Source organism: Procambarus clarkii, chromosome 15 (assembly GCF_040958095.1).
Source record: "Procambarus clarkii isolate CNS0578487 chromosome 15, FALCON_Pclarkii_2.0, whole genome shotgun sequence".
NCBI lineage: Eukaryota > Metazoa > Arthropoda > Malacostraca > Decapoda > Cambaridae > Procambarus > Procambarus clarkii.
In genome coordinates, this window is record NC_091164.1 from 41,648,452 (window position 1) to 41,669,616 (window position 21,165).

The 21,165-nt window shown below is 42.8% G+C and overlaps 1 protein-coding gene across 1 annotated transcript in view; it reads right to left on the reverse strand.

The window, feature by feature from the left end:
- The window catches only part of LOC123759180 (adhesion G protein-coupled receptor L2), a 356,308-nt gene that overhangs the window by 10,077 nt on the left and 325,066 nt on the right, over positions 1–21,165 (reverse strand). The gene's annotated exons all lie outside the window — the stretch shown is intronic.

Consider the following 21,165-nt stretch of genomic DNA (forward strand, 5'->3'; position numbering starts at 1 on the left):
AGTAGCAGCCAGCTTCATAAAACAAATCCTTTAAATAAAAGTTATCCTATCTCACAGGGCATGTTTACAGTCTTCAGTCTGCTGTTGCTGTTTGACTGCCTTACTGACTTACTGAGTGCTGGTAAATGCCATTTCATCGAGTCTGGCTGAGAACTAAACTAAAAAGTCACGCTATCTCACAAGGCATGTTGCAGTCTTTAATCCACTCTTACTGATTGACCGACTGACTTACTGAGTTTGAAAGATATAAAACTTTAAACTAAGCTAAAAAATGTGTATACACAAGAAATGATTACCACATTCAGTAAACACTTACTAATCTGCTACTTGGTTGACTGAGACAACATATAGACGGTCTTGATGATCGCATTATTATTTACTTTTTCAATGAAAAACTTTAAACTAACTGGAAATGTTGCCACAAGATATGATTTCCACAATCAGTAAACACTTACGGACCTGTTATCTGGCTGAGTGAGACAACATATACAGCCTGGATGCAGGCGATGAGTCACAATAACGTGGTTGAAGAATGGTGACCAGACCACACACTAGAAGGAGAAGGGACGACGACGTTTCGGTACGTCCTGGACCATTCTCAAGTCGATTGTGATGAGGGAGTTTGCTGTTGTTGTTAAAGATTTAGCTATTCAGGACGGAGTGTCCATGTAGCACGGGCTATGGTGAGCCCGTAATTGAGTTTGGTGATATACATGATAACCTTTTTCCTGTGATATTTAGGTCTAAGTTTAAAATGGAGGAGAGGACTTCTCCTTTTTTCCTGCTTATTTTGTCGCTTCTGTTTTATTGCACTGGTTTTAATCTTTTTTTGTTAACTTTATCTTGGTGGCGGATGTAGATGCAGAATGCTCACTAATGAGTCCCATTCCTCAACAGCTTTTCTAATCATTGTAGTCGCGGTGGAATGTGCATCTAATGCAGCTGCTGTCGTTGGATTAATGTTGAGTTTGATGCGCAGGGGTTCAGTAGCTTCACATTCTAGTAAGTAGTGCAATAGCGGCGCCTCTGCCTCAGTTTCACAGATGTGACACTCTTTAACTATTGGGTTCATTACCTCCCAGCAGCACTTGTACCCAAGTCTGAGTCTGTGTATGGCTACTGCAATGTCTCTGGATATCTTTTTGCCAGGCTTGAAAGAGGAGTAACCAGTGGCTTGTTCATACCATATCGCAGTGGATCTTCCTTCCTCTACTTTGGCTCTGTGGCGACTTTTGATAGTTGAGAATATTTTCTTCTTGATTTGCTCCTTTATCTGTGAGAAACTTGAAGGGATATGAACCTGTACAACAGGTAGAGCAGTGGCAGTTTTTGCTAGTGAGTCTGCCTTTTCATTACCATCTATGCCAATGTGACTTGGTATCCAATTTAGGGTGATTGACAGCCCTCGATTATGGGCATCTATTCCTATATGTTGAATTTCTGTGAGGAGATGTATATTATCTCTGTGCTGACTGGATAACAATGCCTGGAGCGAAGATTTAGAGTCTGTATGAATGATGACATCATGTAAATTATTCTCAATTGTATAGTTTATTGCCTCCTTCAGGGCATATAATTCTGTTTGCAATGTTGAGCACCCACTATTCATGCTCCAGTAAGCTTCATGGTTGGTAGTGTAAACTGCTGCCCCAGCAGAACCTTTTTCTTGATCAACTGATCCGTCTGTGAAGATGTGAGTCGTTGTTTCCATTTGTTGCTCTATTACTTCCTTGAGCCTCTGCGGGTTACATGCTGATTTTTTAACTGGTAATCTTTCAATGATTATCTTTAGAGTCGATTCTTCCCATGGAGGAGGCTGTCGAAAGTGTTAATATGGTCTATCTTCCCCTTTGTTTTTAATGGTCCATTTCATGTCCATTTTCTCTAAAATCTTGACCACATTATCCATCCATGAGCTTGTTCTGTACTGTAGATTTTTCTGAAAGGATCTCTGTATGCTGTCTTTGATTGACAGCCTGGCAGTTGTTCCAGTAAGTTTTCCTATTATGGTGGCTATCCTTTGTTTCATCCTGTTTTCTAATGCTGGTAAATTGGTTTCCATTCTAAGGTTCTCTCTACGCGTCCATATAGGTGCTCCCAGCATTGTTCTCAGAGCATCATTTTGAGACACTTCCAGTTTCTCCCATTGGTTATCACTGAGGGATGTAAGAGCAGGGGCAGCATAGTCAATGAGTGACCTAACTGCTTGAACGTAGTACATTATGAGTACTGGTAGAGATGCACCCTCTCTAAGACTGGTCAGAGAGCGCAAAACTGAGTTTCTGGCTTTACAGCGTTGCCGAAGATATTAAATATCTTGAGTGAATTTCAACTGGTTGTCTATTATGACTCCTAGGTATTGAAAAGAGGTAACCCACTCAATTTCTTGTCCTTGTATTGCGAGTCTGATGTCTTGAGTTCTCATTTTAACGGCCATTGCTTTTGTTTTATTGCTGTTTATTTTCACTGCTATGCGTTCCGCTTCCCTGCTGATAATATCTAGGCATTTTTGTGCATGGTTCCTTGCACCTTTGCCATTGATGATGACCACAAAGTCGTCTGCGTAGTTAAGAAGTTTGGCTTTTGGTAGCTTGAGCTTCATGAATTGTTCCATGAGACAGTTGAAGAGGAAGGGGCTTAGTATTCCTCCCTGCGGAGTTCCATTTTCCAGCCTCTTTGAGGTCGATGTTTTTCCTTGGAATTTGACTTTAGCTTCTCGGTTAAGCAGGCTTCCTTTGGCAAAAGCAAGAGCGTGTCCTTTGATTTCCTTATCCACAAGGCAGCACAGTGTAGCTGGAGCATTGGCTAACTCGAAGGCTTTTTCAAGGTTTAGAAAAATAAGGATTCCAGGTGTGTCATTGATTTTATCCAGGAGGGAGGTAAGGCATTCTGTGGTTCCAACACCTTTTCTGTAAGCAAACATATTTTGGTGTAGTGGATTGGCTTTCCATTCAATTCGATTAAGAGCCATTCTTTCTGCAGTTTTAGCCAGACAGCTTGTTAATGAGATGGGTCTTGGATTTCCTGGGTCTTTAGGTTTTGGAATGGGAACTATAATTGCACTGTTCCCAAGAGAGTGGTCGGGTTCTTGTCACCCATACTCAGTTGATGAGATTCAAGAAGGCTTCTTCACCCTTTTCTCCTAGCTTGGCTAGCATGTTGTCAGTGATTTTGTCCTCGCCTGGAGCTGTATTTTTAGTTTTCTTTGTAGCACTTCTGAGTTCTTTTAGATTGAAAGGTTGGTCTAGTCTCTCCGGATTCGTGGGAGAGTTAAATGTAATTTTGTTATATTTCTATACATTCCAAATTATTTTTTTCAGTTTTTCCTATACAATTTTTCGTTATAAAGAAAAAAACATGCGAGCTCACTAAACTTTGGTCCTTCCACGACCACATTCATTCCAGAAAAATACCGTTTATAGGTATTTATATAGGTATTTATAGGCTAGTGCTGCATTCACCCTCTTCACCACTTCACTTTTCACCTATTCACCACTTCAGTCGCTGAGTGTAGCAGTACACAGTTACAGTCACTCCCTCAGTTACTCTTTTAGTACAGTGTAGCCATGTCTCCCCAGGATATGACTTTCCTAACCATCCTTCTTGAATTATTAACGTCAGAAGGACACAGTGATATAGTAGCAAGAGCAAGGAAAATTGCTGAAGACGACCCAACCCTAAACGAAGCACCGTGGCAACTTGTAGGCAACGGAAAGGCTAACAAACGAAGAAGAACCGAAGAAACGTCCAAAGAAACCAAACTAGAAGCCAACCAGAACTCAAGAGCAGCACCCAAACCAATGCCAAGGACCATATTCAAGACCAAAAAACCAGTGGATGGTCCCACTTATGCTTTCATTGCCGCACTGGAAAAGAATAATCCAGGATCAGATCTTAGAGCCAAGCCCGACATTAGAGGTAGATATAACATATCCACAGATAATCCGGATATAATCACAAACCTCAGGAACACAGAACACCTAGTGGAACTGAAACCAGAAGAAAAAATCACCAAAATGATAGTTCAAAATTTCCCGGTCGAAGTTCATGCAAACAGACTCCTAGAATGCCCAAATGTCACAACGGCGGAAAGATGCAAGCACAACAATATCGAAACAAGACAGGTTCTTGTAACAATAAAAGGACCTCGCATCAACACTCTGAGTATTGGCATCTATGGTCAATTCTGGCTGAGACTGTACAACCCAGAACCCATGGTGCTGTTACAGATGTCAGCGCTTCGGCCACCACAAAGATGGCTGCAGAGGCCCGGAACGATGTGGTGTATGTAGCGAGCTCCATAATACCGACATATGCAAGAATCTGCACAAAGAAGGCAGACAAACGAAAGCAAAATGCCCGAACTGCGGGGATACACATCACGCCTGGAACAAACGATGTCCAGAAAGGGTAAAAAGAATATTAGCTTTCGGATCAACCCAGCAACCCAAAGTAACTACTTCGAGACCCCAATCGACCAGACCCTCGGTAAAAAGCCAGTGGTACACCCCTCGGCAAGTCCGAATAAATGAAGATCAGCAACAGTCTGGCGCGCCGGGTCCTTCTGGTCTGGGCAAGGACGGGGCCTCCAACAACTCGAGGGGGCAGGAGGGCGCTGCTCCACTGGGTGACAGCAACAGAATGGATCGGGGCGGCAGGGCGAACATGCCTGCCGTTGCCTCCGGGACCTCCCAGGCAGGAATGATGATCCCTGCATCATCGGGTGCCTCATTGGCTGGATGTAGCAGGGGCGCTTCGGCCCAACCAGGAGTCTCCTCACCCGCCAAGAAGGAAGCCTCCACTCTAGCCAAGAAGACACAAACGATCGGGAAAACCAGTACTATAAAAACCATGGACTCAATAATTCCACTATAAACGGAAAAATGGATAATCTCAAAATTATACAATGGAATATTCAAGGATTCAAAAGCAAAGCACAAACACTCAGAGCAGTGCTTCTCAAGGATAGCATTGATATTGTTCTACTCCAAGAAACACTCACCAGGACTGGCAGATTTATCAATATTCCAGAATATCAAGGATTCCACTGCCCTATGGCACAAGGTGGCACCAGAGGCATTTCAATTCTAGTAAGAAATCATATCAATGCCACGGCAATCACAGACCTGCCCAATTGTGGCGAGAACGTCGAAATTATGGGAGTTAAGCTCAATATGAGGAACTCAACGCTGTCCATTTTCAATGTATACAAGAGCCAGAGAGAACATGACATGGATCTCTCAACAATCTTTGAAATAGCAGTCACTACACCTACTATCATCTCTGGTGACTTCAACGCTCATAGTGAATTACTTCTTGATTCACCAAGAACCGACGCCAACGGAAGACATATTGAACATCTTTTGGATGAAGTGCCAGAAATCAGTCTGCTTAATTCGACGGAACCAACCCACACTGGTGGGGGAAAGTTGGATCTCACGTTTGTTTCCACCAGTATTTATGAGTTGTGTCATTGGTCAGTGGATCATGTTCTGACTAGTGACCACTTTGCTACTAAAACAGTTATTAATATAGCACTACCTCCTAGACCTCCAGCTCCCGAGCCCGGATGGGACTTTATCAAAGCAGATTGGACGAAGTTTCAGGAAGCTCTCGAAACTTGGCACCAAAACTACACTCCTCCTGACAACACCGAAGAAATGGAAAAAGATTTAGTAAATGCAATACATAGAGCAGCAAATCACGCCATCCCCAAGAGGAAAACAATTACCCAACAACACAAGGACCATTGGTATTACTGTGATAGGATCAAAGAGCTACATAACAGACTAAATCGTGCACGAAAGAATTTCAGAAGAGATAGAACCGAAGCTAATCTAGGACTTCTTAGAGCTGTCCGAGATCATGTGCACGAAGAAACAGCAAAAATCAGAGAAGAAAAATGGCTCGAGTGGTGTGCCAAGCTAAATCAGCATACGTCCTTGGGCGACATCTGGAGGCAGATCAACAAGGCCAAAGGAAAATCGTCTCCTGCTCCGCCGCACCATGTTCATCCAGAGCTAGAAGCAGAAAGGCTAGCAAATCTATTTGCTTCAAGAGCCAGTTCCACTCAACTTCCTCAAGCAACTCTGACTCACCAACAAAGACTTCAAGCAGCAAGATGGAAAAAAATAGATGATGCTTTAGCCTTACCTGACGAACTAGATGAGGGAGTTGATGTAGGGCAATAAATAGGCAAGAGAGAGGTGAGGAGCAATGCAAATGGTACGAACGGTAAGGTGTAGTAGAGGGGATAGTAGTAGGAATAAGAACTGCAGAAAGCCCAATGGCCCATACGAGGCAGCTCCTATTATAACCACCGAATGAGAAGGGGGATAGTAATAAGAATAAGAAGAGAATAGCAAAGGAACTTTGGACAGCAGAAAGCTTATTTTCTTCGTTACGTTACATTGTGTGTGTTACAAGGACTAAACAGTTACACAGTAATAATTATTATTTTGTGTTGGATGTAGAGGCAATGGAGATTGACTAGACACTCTTACATTTCGAAAATGATATTTGTTTTGAACAGCAGAACGCTGATTTTCCGTGTTATGTTACAGTGTGTGTGTTTGGGTGTTACAAGGACTAAACAGTTACACAGTAATAATTATTATTTGGTGATCGATGTAGAGGCAACGGAGATTGATTAGACACGCTTACATTTCAAAAATGATATATATTTTTGACAGCAGAACGCTGATTTTCCGCAGTACATTACATTGTGTGTTACTAGGAGTAAACGGTTACGCAGTAACACTAGCATTGATTTGATTTGTTATAAGAATATTGAAGACTGCCTTAAGCTTGTTGTTGATGCTACTCTTAACCTGTTACTGGGGAAAGAATGACGTTTGCATGTTGGTCACATTACGTTACATTAGGTAGACACGTTTTACATTTCAAAATTATATTTATTTTGGACAACAGAAAGCTTATTTTCCGCATAACGTTACATTGTGTGTTACAAGGACTAAACAGTTACAAAGTACTAGAACCATGTTTGCAAGATGGTCTCGTTACGTTATAAGGTGAAACACGCACTAGCATTGATTTGATTTGTTATAAGAAGATTGAAGACTGGTATACGACGAGGCTCGTTACTCTTGAAGTTATTTGGGGAAAGAACGATGTTTGCACATTTTTTAAATATTATTATTATTGTCGTTGTAAATGTCTTAGTGTTTAATAAAGAATAAAAATATATATAAAATGGGTTTACACCTTTAACTACTTATTTGTTCTGAATACCGAGACGTGCATGTAAGTGCCACCGTTTAGTGTAAGGTGCTGGAGGGAGCACGCGAGGGCTATGGTGGGTATTGTTGACATTATACTCCCCCCTCCTACTCATCTACCTCAGTCACCCGACCGCCATCAAAGAGGTAGGCCGCCCGAACGCCTTCTCCCCCACCCATGTGGTATCCCCTCATGCGCTATACGGTGGCGTGTGACATCCTGCTGCGAACTCCCATGCATGACACCTAACTAATGTCTCCTCTTACATCCTGTGTTGAAGACCTAGGAAGCAGATGGCAGAGGCGATAGCAGCGGCGGATGGGGATGGTGAGAATGTTATGCGTTTTGGTAAAATATACACACTTCACTCTGTCATCTGTCCTTTCCTATATACTACAGCCATATTGTTTAAAAACGTGAGCGTGTGTGGCACACTACCACTGCCAGCCAGCCAAAGATCCTGGGTGGGCCTCTTCACTTCCCCTCCTCCCCTCACCTGCTTCACACGCCCTTCTCTAACCGTACACTTAAAAATACTCGGCCTCCTAGGCATGTCTTTCCACGGGAGGGGGCCCCCCTTCTCTCCGCCCTTAACATATCCTTCTTTTTCCTACATACTTTTATTTAACGACATATATCCACATGCTTAACTCTACGTTACATACTCATACACATTCATCTTACAAATACTACTCATGCTCACCTGTTCCCATACACAAACGTTTACCCCAACGACTCACAACCCCCCACATGACAACGACCTGGCGCCTGGAGCCACTCACCGCGACCCACAAACACACCACCTGATGATGCACGTGCCCCCCCCCCCCCCGAAACCATTATGACTACGGACGTGTGCAACACCTCTGCTGGTGTCGATTAAATCCGAATTGACTCACCTGCACAGGTGTTGTGCAAGGTCGTAGTCATAATTTACCCTACTGATACCAATCATCTTTACCTCTTCACTGATACTGTTTAAGCTTTTGGGTCCAAGGTGCACCCCATCCCTTCCTTTTATGATGACGACAGTCCTCTGCGTAGTTTAGCAGCCTGCAATGTTGAGGGAGTTACAACCTCATTATTCTTTCCATTAAACAGTTGAAGAGAAGGGGGCAGAGTCATTGAGCCTCATTGTGTTGTTCAATTTTCATGACTTTTGTATTCAGAGACTGTGTCATGAAGTTTTCCTCTTGCTTTTCTGTTTATGAGAGCAGGAGGCCTTTGACCTCTTTGTCGATGAGACAGCAGGGAATACCTGGGGCGCTAGCCAGTTCAAAGGCTTTCTCGAGGTCCAGGAATATCAGCCATCCTGGTCTGTCATTCAAGTGGGCTAACAGAGTTGTAATACATTCCACTGTGTCAACTCTTCTTCTCCAGGCATACATATCATGGTGCAGTTTAGGTACTTTCCACTCAAGTCTGTTGAGTACCATTCTGTCAGCTATCTTGGCTTCATAGCTTTGGAGAGAGATGGGCCTGGGATAAGCTGGATCTTTAAGTTTTGGGATCGGCACTATGTGTGCTCTATTCCAAGCTGTAGGTCTAGTTTGAGAAGTCCAGGCTTAACTTATTAACCTAAAGTAGCAGTGTCTTCCTCTGAATCGAGGTTTCTAATCATTTTATAGGTTATTTTGTCGTCTCCAGGGGATGGATCCTTGGAGTTTTTCTTAGACCGATTGAGCTCATCCAGAGTGAAAGGGGTATTAGTATCAGAGACCTCTGCACATGTTGTAAGGATTCTGTGGCACCGTTTTTCCTCTAATCCTGTCTGCACTGCTGATACATCTGGTGGAAGCTGATTACTGGCTGCTCTTTTTTCAAACCTGGTTGTCAGTACTTCTGCTTCCTGATGCAGATCCTTAGGGTGTGGGGTTTAGGTGTTTTATTTCCTTTGGCCCGGAGTATTTGCTGCCACATCTCTCCAAGAGAGGTGTGTCCATTCAAATGGGAACACCATTCCAGCCAATTTTGTTCTTTTATTAGCCTGGTCTCTTGATGCACATGTTCCTTGACCTCATAAAGTAAGGTCCTGTTGCGGTCACTGGGCTGCCTTTTGTATCGCTTCCTTGTGCTGTTGAGTCAATGAAGGAGTTCTTTGACACGTTCAAAATAGTACCAGTGATCTTTGTGGTGTCTGGTGAACTGTTTTTTCAGTGGGTTGAGTAGTTGGCTGCACTTTGAATCGCTTCGACAAAATCTTGTTTTGTCTGATTAATGTCTTCTGGAACATCATAGTTTCTATGACACTCTGAAATGTTTTGAAATCGGTCCCATTTTGCTAAAGCAAAGTTCCACACTTCAGATAGAGGTGGGGGTGGGGTGGGTAGATCTAACTTAAGATCAATTTGGACCCCATAGTGGTCGCTTGTGAATGTCAGCTCAACTGACCATGTTGCTGCATCTCTTAGGGAGACTGAAACGAAAGTAAGGTCTAGTCTACCTCCTTGAATGTGGGTTGGTTTATTCTTGTTTAGGATTTGGATTTCTGTTAGCTGGTCTAGTAGATGTACTATGTGAGTGCCGGCATCATTTGTTGAGTTCGAACCCTGTGCCAATCGATGATGGGCATTGAGATCACCACAAATGATTGTTTGATGTAGTCATGTGTCCAAATAACATTGAGAGATCCATTTCACCACGTGGAGGCCTATAAACAATAAACACTTTAAGTTTGTTGTGTCTTAGCTCAATGGATACTCCCATCACCTTTGTCCTTGGACCAAAATTGGGTGGGCTGGTTATGGGCTTGAAGATCAGGTCACATTTCACATAGATGGCACATCCCCTGGATTGCCCGTTGACATATGGAAGGAAGAAGCCTCAATAGCCTGAGATTTTAGGTTCTAATCTGTCACGAAGCAAGCTCTCCTGTAGTATCAGGATGTCTATGCATTTGATTGCTGCAATGCATTGCAAGTTTTGCAATTTTGTGCGCATCTCTTGAGCATTGAATTGCAGGATCTTTAGTCCTTTAGGTTGTTGGAATTTGCTGATATTACCGTGGTATCCATGGAGACTGATGAAATCACCATGGAAGTTGAAACTGGAGTTGAGGATCTTGGTGTACCTGAAATTGACTCATCAAAGTCGCTTTCAGAAATACTGGAATCTACCTGTTTTTTAGGAGAGTGTTTCCTGTCCTGCTGTTCTTGAAGGTGAGGATATTTTTTTCAAATTTCTTGAGCTTTTGCTAAATTGTCCTTTGAGTCTTTGTGCTTTGCTTGATACCGTGTATCAACAGCAAACTTTCGACCAGTTCCGTGACCCTCTGGCCTTAAGCATTGGCCAGAGGGTGTCCAGTTGTGCGGGAGCACTATTTACTGCTGTGCAGGTTTGAGGCCTTTTTACTCTTTGGCCCTTATCAGTGAAAACTTTGACACTCTTGCCATCATTGCCCCTAGTGTGCTTACTGGATGCAATAGGTGGGCGACTACGTTGAACTATTTTCCTGTGGGCCCCCAGCCACTCCATTGTCCTGAACAGAGGCCTTCACACCTTCCACCATGGCCGATTGTGGAGGGTCATGTGCTCCCTCTACTTGGGATCTTGATAAGCTCCACACGCTGTTTTTGTGGGCAAGGGAGCTGGTATATGTTTTAGTTGGGGCTTCGGCTCTGCTTCAGGCGTAGGGGGGAGGAGGGTCGATTGAATCATTTTAAGCCTTTCGGGACATCTTAAGTTCTAGGCGAGGTGTGCCTTGGAGCAATTTGGGCACTTAGCTTGGACAGGATTGTTTACCTTGTGTATATCAAGGCATATTTTTGTGTTGTGGGGCTGGCTGCAGATTCCACCCCACACTGGGCGTTGGCAGCCGTCCTTGTGATGTCCAAATCTCTGGCATCTGATGCATCTGTGGGGTTCTGGGGTGTAAAACCCAACCATTTCAAACGAAGGTTCAATCGTGCACTGAGTGACATTGCACAGGGCCTCCTGGAGGATCTAACTAGATTCTCCAACATATGTCTAGCTAACAACATACCAGAGGCCACAAGACCTATCTTTTTTTTAGAGCATCTCTCTGTGCTCTAAGTAAAATTGAGGAAGGGCTCATGCCAATAGCTGTGGGCAGTTCTCTCCGGGCAACTTATCACAAAGGCTGCTGCGAGAACAGTTAACCAGTCAGCGGCCAAAATGCTAAAACCAAAATAGCTCGGGTTCAGCATCCCTCAAAGAAGCGAGATGGCAGCTCACGCTGCTCGAGATTTTATTGCTATCATCACACACGAAAAGGCTCTTATCAAAATAGAGTTTAAAAAATGCCTTCAGTTTGGTATGAAGAGATGCTGCACTCCGTGCTGATCATTGGTACTTCCCTTCTTTCTTCCCATTTGTACATTCATGCTACAGTATGAACCTAAAGCTACTTTTTGGAGAATATGAAATTGACTCGTGAGAAGGCGTCTATATATATATATATATATATATATATATATATATATATATATATATATATATATATATATATATATATATATATATATATATATATATATAGTTGTGAATATAGTTGATATATAGAATATATCAACTATATTCTATATATAGAATATAGTTGAATATAGAATATAGTTGAATATAGTCACAACTATATTCTACCCACCTCAAGACTCCGCTCCAATATAGAAGCATCAAGAAATATGGACCAATAGGCTTTCTACAAACACTTCTATTCAATACCCATTGTTTCTGTTCTGTCTTGTGTTGATACTTTTAATACCCTATTAATATCCCCTCCTGTTCTGTCTTGTGTTAATGCCACATCACCCTTCCCACCTCACTCAAATGTAGATATAATATCAGAGAGACGTAAGTTCTAATCAGTTGTGTATTTGTGAAGTCTTTGAAAATGTAATAAGTTTTACGAAACGCGCCCGTGTCGCGTCAGACTAGAAATAAAAATGAATTTTGGAGAAGTGATTTTTGATTTACCTCCAACAGTGAAGCGTAATGTACGAAAGATTGAGAAAATTCGTGTTAGAATTATTAATCTTACTTTTTCGGTCATATTTAATAATATATGTCTACAGGAAAGACTGCTACCAAAATATACTAATATATATATATATATATATATATATATATATATATATATATATATATATATATATATATATATATATATATATATATATATATATAACTGAAAACTCACACCCCAGAAGTGACTCGAACCCATACTCCCAGGAGCAACGCAACTGGTATGTACAAGACGCCTTAATCCACTTGACCGTCACGACCGGACAAGATGAGGTGATAGCCGAGGCTATTTGAACCACCCCACCGCCGGCACTCGGATAGTAATCTTGGGCATAGCATTTTACCAAATCACCTCATTCTTTGGGGCACACGTGAAGAACACAAATGCGAACAAGCCTGAATGGTCCCCAGGACAATATGCAACTGAAAACTCACACCCCAGAAGTGACTCGAACCCATACTCCCAGGAGCAACGCAACTGGTATGTACAAGACGCCTTAATCCACTTGACCATCACGACCGGACAAAATGAGGTGATAGCCGAGGCTATTTGAACCACCCCACCGCCGGCACTCGGATAGTAATCTTGGGCATAGCATTTTACCAAATCACCTCATTCTTTGGGGCACACGTGAGGAACACAAATGCGAACAAGCCTGAATGGTCCCCAGGACAATATGCAACTGAAAACTCACACCCCAGAAGTGACTCGAACCCATACTCCCAGGAGCAACGCAACTGGTATGTACAAGACGCCTTAATCCACTTGACCATCACGACCGGACAAAATGAGGTGATAGCCGAGGCTATTTGAACCACCCCCCGCCGGCACTCGGATAGTAATCTTGGGCATAGCATTTTACCAAATCACCTCATTCTTTGGGGCACACGTGAGGAACACAAATGCGAACAAGCCTGAATGGTCCCCAGGACAATATGCAACTGAAAACTCACACCCCAGAAGTGACTCGAACCCATACTCCCAGGAGCAACGCAACTGGTATGTACAAGACGCCTTAATCCACTTGACCATCACGACCGGACAAAATACTAGGTATGCTTCTATACTAGGTACGACATATATATATACATATATACATATATATATATATATATATATATATATATATATATATATATATATATATATATGTATATATATATATATATAATATATATATATATATATATATATATATATATATATATATATATATATATATATATATTTATATATATATATATGCATGGCCATGTAGGCCATGCATCTCAGACGCTATGGGAATAAAGAGGTATTAACCTTCCTGTCACCTGTACTTGAGTGATTTAACTGTTTCCCTGTGGTTGGCCGCCCCACCTGCTTGATCAGCTCCGAAGCGTACATAGGTATCAGCCAGGGTGGATACACATGTGTAGTCCCACACCTACTGTCTACCCTCCTTCCATGAGTATATGGTGATTCCATCAGGGCGGAAGTGCGGGGAAATCCGGGTTTTGAACCCCTAGGATGCGAGTTTCTCTCTCAGCTGGGCACCAAGCTGAGACGAGGCTTCTCTTGATGATATCATTGACCTCATTGTGTCTTGCATGCCAGCCCTTTGTGCTTCCGCAATGCAACCCATGCAGTCCGTATTGGTCTGCTTCCACCCTGTTGCAAATACACTTGTATTCAGTGTGAATTGGGGCACCAAGGCAGAGGGCCACAGCTACACGAAGGGATTCTGGATCTAGGCGCGTGCCCATTGCTGACATGGGTACTGCCAGGAGGAAGTCTCCTGCATGGTGGGCATGCACTGCCCTGAGGTGGGCTTTCTCCTTGTCTGATGTTGCGGCGCTGAGCATGGCATCAGCTACTTTTCCCATTAGAGGGTGGTCCCAGCCCGACTGTTTGTGTTGTTTTGTTGGCTCTATAATGGTTGCTGGGGCTGCAAGATCATCCCACTGATTTGAACATTCAGTGAAAGCAGGATCGTGTATTCCTGCTGAATCTCTCAGGGTTGCAGGTAAGATATCTCTGACGAGGTCATGCGATGCGTGGGAGGAGGAAAGGAAGGCTGGTAGAGGAATTTGGTAGGCTGTGCGGACACCAAGGCCGCCGAGTCTTACAGGAAGGGTTGCTTGCTCCCACTGAGAGTCGTCCAATGGCAGAATCAGGACTTTCACCAGCATGGACCTCAGAAGGGTGTCATACACATTTAACTTAGGGCTGCTGTAGGATGGAGAACATCTCAGAAAGTAGGTCAAGTTAGGGAGAGACGGGCATCTTGTTAGGAGAAAGAGAGCATCATGGGCATCAATCTTGTCAATGCTGTCCAGCATTCTCTTTAGATCAGTGATTTTTGAAGCCAGGACCTCCTCGATTGCTCGTGGGCCAATGGGGGCACCCAGGAGAGTGCAGTCCGGTGGCTCGACAACGACAATGTCTGGAAGAACATTTTGTATTTGCCCAGTGATTTCTGGGTTGCGGGAGATTATTTCACATTTGGATGCATTGAGAAAAAGGCCTAAGGCTGCTTCCTGCTCCTGGATTTTCCTTATATCCTCCAAAATGGTTTCCGGGGTTCCAGCGAGAGTGCCATCATCCAGGTACCAGATGTTTAGCTCGCTTGTCAGACTATCAGTGACCTCTTTGATAGCTAGGCAGAAAAGGAGGGGGGCTAAGGGGTCACTTTGTTGGACATCTTCACAGGAGTTTATTTCATGCTCCCCAAAAAGAAGCTTAGAGTCCCCACTGTAGCACGATCGGATGAATGGGTAAAGGGGACGGAAATGGTTGTGTACAGCCCTGAGGACAGCGTCTCGTCTGACTTGATTGAAAGCATTTTTGAAGTCAAGCTTTACTAGTGCCTTCTGGTCCGGGAGATCAGCAATGTAAGCCCGTGCTGCATGTGCTGCAGCTTCACAACCTAGGGGAATCCCAAACCCGAGCTGATGAGGTTTCAGCAAGGTGGCAGCTTCCTGGCTGATAGATCTCACTGCAGCCTTAGCTACGAGGCGTCAGTGGGTGTTGCCAACGGCAATGGGCCTGATACCCCTATCCTTCTTCTTTAGAGCACAGAGTACTGCTCCATAAAAGACAGGCCTGATGTCCTCAGGGATGCCGCCAGCCAAACACATGTTGGAGAATCTGGTAAGTTCCACTAGAAGGTCCTTTGCAGCATCTCCAAGCACCGGGTTCAGCATTTGTTTGATGTGCTGGGGTCTTAGGCCTGTAAAGCCCCCTGCTGAACCTGTTGGGAAAGACATGGCTGCTTTGTACACCTTAGATTCTCGAACAGTCAAGGGTTCTATTCCAACATTGTTTTCCTGGGGATCCCTGCTGCTGTCTGGGGCTCTGGGTGGGTTTTTGTCTTGAAGAGCCTCTGCTGTCGTGGCGTTCCTGGGGGCAATAGTGTCATCGCTGGTCATGATTCTGATGGCACCTGTGGTATTGCCCTCTTCTATTTTCCTGGTGATCTGTGCTCTCATTTTGTGGTTCTCAGATGAGTTATTGTAGGTCGTCCTGCGGCTGGTGTTCTTGGCACGAGGAGGGAGGCGGACCAGGTTGTCTGCTCTGGGGAATTCATTGAGTGCCCCGATTACAGAGGTTGATAATGACTTGTCTCTCCTGGGCGGTAATGCTAGGCATGCATTCCCAAATAGAAGGAGATTGTGCCACGATCCAGAGGTTCTGGGAGCATTGTTGACTTTTGTCAGCAGACTGGCGAGTTTGGCTGCTGCTTGTTGATGGGCAGCCTTGGGGATGTGGGGCAAGGTCCTGGTGGACGTCGCTTTGACTGCTTCAAACAGATTATCTGCTGAAATGAAGTTGAGGGAGATATTGTTCCTCGCTCCTGCAGCAGGTTGTCCATCGTCTCTAGCCCCGGGGCAGGTGCCTAGACCCTAGACAACCACCTGAATTAACATAATGATAGCGGACAGTTCCATTTCCATTGAGACGATACCGTCTGTCACACATTTGACAGTTTCCTCTTGGGAGTTCATCTTCTTAGCTGGAAAGAGGCTGTGTGTCAGGTGCGACATGTGCCATGCCTAGATGTGATGACGCCTGGCTGCCCCCTGAGTGCACCCTCTCCTTCCCAGGTGGAGAGTAACACGGCAAGCATTACCCTCCTGGGGGAGTTGGGCATGGCCTGGGCACCGTGTGTGGGTAGGCTGTGTGTTGATGGGCGGCTGGCTAGGTCGGGCGCAGGTAGAGGGGTGGGGAAAGATGGCGGGCGGGGGGTGGGCACGCGAGGGAGGCCGCCGTCACACTTGTTACACACTATCAACACTCGGGGAAATCACTAGTGCACTTTGTTTTTAACACTACACTCGCCGATTTGCTTATGAACGCACTAACTTTCGCCTAACATCACTGTAGGCAGCTCGAGAGCCTCCCCCCAACACTCCCCCCTTCCTCCCGCACCCCGCCTGGGGGCTGGTGGGTGGCGACACTGAGACGGCGACGACCCTCCCCTCACCCACACCCATACACTATACCTGCCTCGCCATACACAAAGCTCAGACAACGCAAATTTATACGTTCATTGTGTTGGAATGAAAGAGATACGGTTCTTCTTGTCACACCTGGGGCCTTCAGCAGGTATTCATACCTACATAGGTCAAGTCTTAGCTGACTCAGGCATCGTGATCCACGTTGAAATTGGTACAAGTGTTGGCCCTTACTCACCCGTGTCCGTCCCATATATATATATATATATATATATATATATATATATATATATATATATATATATATATATATATATATATATATATATATATATATATATATATATATATATAATATATACATATATATATATATATATATAATATATACATATATATATATATATATATATATGTATGTATATATATATATATATATATATATATATATATATATATATATATATATATATATATATATATAAATATATATATATATATATATATATATATATATATATATATATATAATATATATATATATATATAATATATATATATATATATATATATATATATATATATATATATATATATATATATATAAATATATATATGTCGTACCTAGTAGCCAGAACTCACTTCTCAGCCTACTATGCGAGGCCCGATTTGCCTAATAAGCCTAGTTTTACTGAATTACTATATTTTCTCTAATTTTTTTCTTATGAAATGATAAAGCTACCCATTTCATTATGTATGAGATCAATTTTTTTTTATTGGAGTTAAAATTAACGTAGATATATGACCGAACCTAACCAACCCTACCTAACCTAACCTAACCTATCTTTATAGGTTAGGTTAGGTTAGGTAGCCGAAAACGTTAGGTTAGGTTAGGTTAGGTAGGTTAGGTTGTCGAAAAAACATTAATTCATGAAAACTAGGCTTATTAGGCAAATCAGGCCTTGCATATTAGGCTGAGAAGTGAGTTCTGGCTACTAGGTACGACATATATATATATATATATATATATATATATATATATATATATATATATATATATATATATATATATATATATATATATATATATATATATTAGTATAGCAGTCTTTCCTGTAGACATATATTATTAAATATGACCGAAAAAGTAAGATTATTAATTCTAACACGAATTTTCTCAATCTTTCGTACATTTCTTTTCACTGTTGGAGGTAAATCAAAAATCAATTCTCCAAAATTCATTTTTATTTCTAGTCTGACGCGACACGAGCGCGTTTCGTAAAACTTATTACATTTTCAAAGACTTTAGTTCACAAATACACAACTGAATAGAACTTACGCATCTCCGATTTTATATCTACATTTGAGTGAGGTGGAAGGGGTGATGTGGCATTAACACAAGACAGAACAAGATGTGGCATTAATAAGGTATTAATTTCATCAACACAAGACAGAACAAGAGTATTAATAGGGTATTAATTTCATCAACACAAGACAGAACACGAAACAATGGATATTGAATAGAAGTGTTTGTAGAAAGCCTATTGGTCCATATTTCTTGATGCTTCTATATTGGAGCGGAGTCTTGAGGTGGGTAGAATATAGTTGTGCAATAATTGGCTGTTGATTGCTGGTGTTGACTTCTTGATGTGTAGTGCCTCGCAAACGTCAAGCCGCCTGCTATCGCTGTATCTATCAATGATTTCTGTGTTGTTTACTAGGATTTCTCTGGCGATGGTTTGGTTGTGGGAAGAGATTATATGTTCCTTAATGGAGCCCTGTTGCTTATGCATCGTTAAACGCCTAGAAAGAGATGTTGTTGTCTTGCCTATATACTGGGTTTTTTGGAGCTTACAGTCCCCAAGAGGGCTTTTTTGGAGCTTACAGTCCCCAAGAGGGCATTTGAAGGCATAGACGACGTTAGTCTCTTTTAAAGCGTTCTGTTTTGTGTCTGGAGAGTTTCTCATGAGTAGGCTGGCCGTTTTTCTGGTTTTATAGTAAATCGTCAGTTGTATCCTCTGATTTTTGTCTGTAGGGATAACGTTTCTATTAACAATATCTTTCAGGACCCTTTCCTCCATTTTATGAGCTGTGGAAAAGAAGTTCCTGTAAAATAGTCTAATAGGGGGTATAGGTGTTGTGTTAGTTGTCTCTTCAGAGCTTGCATGGCTTTTCACTTTCCTTCTTATGATGTCTTCGACGAAACCATTGGAGAAGCCGTTATTGACTAGGACCTGCCTTACCCTACAGAGTTCTTCGTCGACTTGCTTCCATTCTGAGCTGTGGCTGAGAGCACGGTCGACATATGCGTTAACAACACTCCTCTTGTACCTGTCTGGGCAGTCGCTGTTGGCATTTAGGCACATTCCTATGTTTGTTTCCTTAGTGTAGACTGCAGTGTGGAAACCTCCGCCATTTTCCATGACTGTTACATCTAGAAAGGGCAGCTTCCCATCCTTTTCCATCTCGTAAGTGAAACGCAGCACGGAACTCTGCTCAAATGCCTCCTTCAGCTCCTGCAGATGTCTGACATCAGGTACCTGTGTAAAAATGTCGTCAACATACCTGCAGTATATGGCCGGTTTCAAGTTCATGTCGACTAAGACTTTTTGCTCGATGGTACCCATGTAGAAGTTTGCAAACAGGACACCTAGGGGAGAACCCATGGCGACCCCATCTACTTGCTTATTCATGTGCCCATCCGGGCTCAAAAAGGGTGCCTCTTTAGTACAAGCTTGGAGTAGTTTCCTCAGAATATTTTCTGGTATGTCAAGAGGAGTACAGGCTGGATCACGATACACTCTGTCGGCTATCATTCCGATTGTCTCGTCCACAGGTACGTTGGTAAACAGCTATTCTACGTCCAACGAGGCTCTTATCCCTGTGGCCCGTGTGCCCCGCAGTAAGTCAACAAATTCATTTGGAGACTTCAGGCTGAAGGCGCAAGGAACATAAGGAGTCAGCAGGCCGTTGAGTCGCTTCGCCAGTCTGTACGTGGGTGTGGGTATCTGGCTAATGATTGGCCGAAGTGGGTTTCCAGGCTTGTGTGTCTTGACATTTCCATACGCATATCCAGGTTTATATTCCCCAATGATCTTTGGCAGGTGGAGTCCAGATTTCTTGGCGTTCACAGTTTCGATCAGTTTGTTGACCTTTGCTTTTAATTCGGCTGTAGTGTCCTTCGTTACCCTTTGGAACTTAGTTTGGTCAGAGAGTATGATGTTCATTTTCGCCAGATATTCGTCTTTTTTAAGAATGACATATATTGGCGACTTGTCACCTCTCCTGACAACTATCTCCTTGTTTTCACGAAGGCTTTTAGCTGCCGCTTTAAGCTCGGGGGACAGTATGGTGCTTCTGTAATTGCCTCGATTCTTTCCTCCTTCTGCAATAAGTTCTGCTTGTAAGGTATCTTTGGTAGTGACCTTCTTTTGTGTCTCGAGGTCGAATATGTCGTCCAACAGAATTTCCAACTCTACTTTCCGGGCCATCTCACTCGGTCTGGACATAACATGACAGTTTATGCCCAGATATAGGAGAATGACTTGGTCCTCAGTGAGGTTAATTCCTGCAAGGTTCAGGAAGCCATCTCTTGGTCGTGGAATTGCCATAGGTCCTCCATATAATGTTGTTAGTTTCTTGATAATCCTTGTTTCAGTGCTGAGGTGATGTTGGTCTGTGAGGATGTCGAGGTGATGTTCAATGCGGGTACGGATACTATCGTCGATGTTGCTATTTCTCCACTCGTTTGTAGCATGAAGTAGTTGCGTTTTGTTGTCTTTGATTTCATTCTCTGCCTTGTATATCTGATCACGAATCAGATCCTGGCGACATTTTATCGTGAAGGCTTGATTCCTTGCTGCTGGGTCGTGCGCTTTAATATTAGTATATTTTGGTAGCAGTCTTTCCTGTAGACATATATTATTAAATATGACCGAAAAAGTAAGATTAATAATTCTAACACGAATTTTCTCAATCTTTCGTACATTTCTTTTCACTGTTGGAGGTAAATCAAAAATCAATTCTTCAAAATTCATTTTTATTTCTAGTCTGACGCGACACGAGCGCGTTTCGTAAAACTTATTACATTTTCAAAGACTTTAGTTCACAAATACACAACTGAATAGAACTTACGCATCTCTGATTTTATATCTACATTTGAGTGAGATGGAAGGGGTGATGTGGCATTAACACAAGACAGAACAAGATGTGGCATTAATAGGGTATTAATTTCATCAACACAAGACAGAACAAGAGTATTAATAGGGTATTAATTTCATCAACACAAGACAGAACACGAAACAATGGATATTGAATAGAAGTGTTTGTAGAAAGCCTATTGGTCCATATTTCTTGATGCTTCTATATTGGAGCGGAGTCTTGAGGTGGGTAGAATATAGTTGTGCAATAATTGGCTGTTGATTGCTGGTGTTGACTTCTTGATGTGTAGTGCCTCGCAAACGTCAAGCCGCCTGCTATCGCTGTATCTATCGATGATTTCTGTGTTGTTTA